This window comes from Palaemon carinicauda, chromosome 14 (assembly GCF_036898095.1).
Source record: "Palaemon carinicauda isolate YSFRI2023 chromosome 14, ASM3689809v2, whole genome shotgun sequence".
NCBI lineage: Eukaryota > Metazoa > Arthropoda > Malacostraca > Decapoda > Palaemonidae > Palaemon > Palaemon carinicauda.
The window spans coordinates 64,837,951-64,840,450 of record NC_090738.1 but is presented as its reverse complement, the minus strand read 5'-3'; positions in this window follow the sequence as shown (position 1 = coordinate 64,840,450).

Sequence of the window (2,500 nt, the reverse complement as noted above, 5' to 3'; positions counted from 1 at the left end):
TTTTCTTAACATATTTGTATATTTCTATATTATATTATTTATATATTACTTGGGTATTTACCTACCACAGATGTTTACGAGGGAAATACATTTTTTCTCCCGTAGAGGAAACATGAATATATTATTTTGAATATTTTAACGTCTATTGTGCAATAAGGAGAGAGTTTCCTTGATTTTCTATATTTTGAAAAGAACAAAAACTCTCGATTATGCAACTATGAATAGTTTCATAAGGGAAAAGGATAAAGGCCTAGGTTTAGAAGATGATGATTCTAATATATGAATTAGAAGACTCTAAGTTGGCATTCCTATATTCACTTATGAATCGTGATATGGATACAGATTCCTTTTATATTAGCATATATTTGGAAACAGGACTAATTCTCTAATAGCTATGAAAATATGAATTCAAATAAAAATAGAAAAATGTTATTACGAATATGTTTTCTTTAATGTTATATCCCTGCAGTCATTTAAAATACACCTCTCAAGTTTTGTCATGGAATATATATTGTATGTGTACGAAATGAGGCCTATCAGCGAACATGCGAGACTTTTGTCATAGAGTTAAAAAGTGTATATAAAAGTATTATATCTTGTTGGACGTCAACCTGTCATACTGTTAAAAAATTTCTTTTCAAGATTGATGTATCCAATAAGATAGATATCATCTCTTTTGGTGTTAAAGAACAGAATGGTGTAGTTTCAATCTATATAAAAGTTTTTCGCATTTGTAATTTTAAGAAAATAAAGAAAAACACAAAAATGATATTCATACGACAACGATTTATCCAAAATATATAAACACGTTTATATATAATATTGTTATATTTTCTTCATTTAAATCGCCATATTGCTAAACTCAGTTATTTCCAAAAACAGCAACAGTGTATGGAGGCAAATTATACCCTGTTCGTAAAAATTATTTTTATGTTTTTGTTATATTATTGGATAGTTGACTTTTTTTTTTTATATTTTTCATTCAATGCAATAAGCAAAACATTTCTAGTGAAGGAATTCCAAAATTACCCCAAAAATACCATTTTATCTTTTTAAAGGACTTGGTTCCTCTTACAGAAATCCTTATCTATAACCATTGGCATTGTGACGCACTCTAGGCGTCACTCTTCAACTCCTCTAAGCAGATGGCCTTAGAGTGTCGTTTGTCTTAGGGATAGAAATAGATGGCGGACTCTTTTTTCCTCCACTCTGAGACATAACCTACTGTGATATATCGCTCTTCCTTTTGCACCGAGCAAGATTTCTCTGAGAAATTTATAACACACTGAAGTTTGAAAAGTCTAAATAATATTGCCAGGAAAGAAATCGGTAGCGAAGTGTGGAATTTTTTTCTTTTGATGAGAATGAATAAAAAGGTATATGTTTATATCCAATTTCTGCTCAGATGATGAAGTAGCTTCGATGTATTTAATATCTTGATTTTTTTTTTCGATAAAGTTGAAAGGGTAGTAGATGGAACATTCAAGTGATTATTTCTTGTTAGATGGATGCTTATTGTTTCAAAGAAAGTTATAATTAATAAGTTTCAAGTAGGATAACTCGATTATAAGCAGAAACATACTCACTTCATACCCTTTTGCATCTGTATGTACTGAATCCATAATTAATTTGTTTCGAAATTTATCATTAATGAATTAATAAAAGCTAAATAAAAATAAAAATATTACGAAATTATCCTTGAAGTTATTGGAGATCATTCATCGAAAAATCGCGTAAAAAAATCTTCAATAAATCCAAAGAGTATTTTTTTTTTATTCCATAAGCTACATTCTACTGTATTCCAAAATGGTATTCAAAAATACTTGATTGATCCTATGTCGATTCCAAATATTTCTCCTCTGTAGATCCTCGTTTAAAACTACATTAACTCGCCTCAGTTCTGATTTTCTACAACTAAATTGTAACTGGTTTCTATAACATCCGGAATGGTGTAATAAATCATGAAATCCCCATGAAATATTTGAGTGTTGGTCGGTTTTAGGTGAAGCCATTTATCTTTATGATACGATACACGACTTAGTATTTAGGGGAGAGGCACACGCAGACAAACAAAGGACAGCAGAATTTGACTTATAGGGAATTTACACATATATATATATATATATATATATATATATATATATATATATATATATATATATAAATAAATATTTATATATATATATATATATATATATATATATATATATATATATATATATATATATATATATATATATATACATAAAAACACGCTTATAAATGTTTGTTTACATATGCATAAGCATAACTATATATATATATATATATATATATATATATATATATATATATATATATATATATATATATATATACAAATATATATATATGTGTGTGTGTGTATATATATATATATATATATATATATATATATATATATATATATATATATGTATATGTATATATATGTATATATATATTTATATATATATATATATATATATATATATATATATAT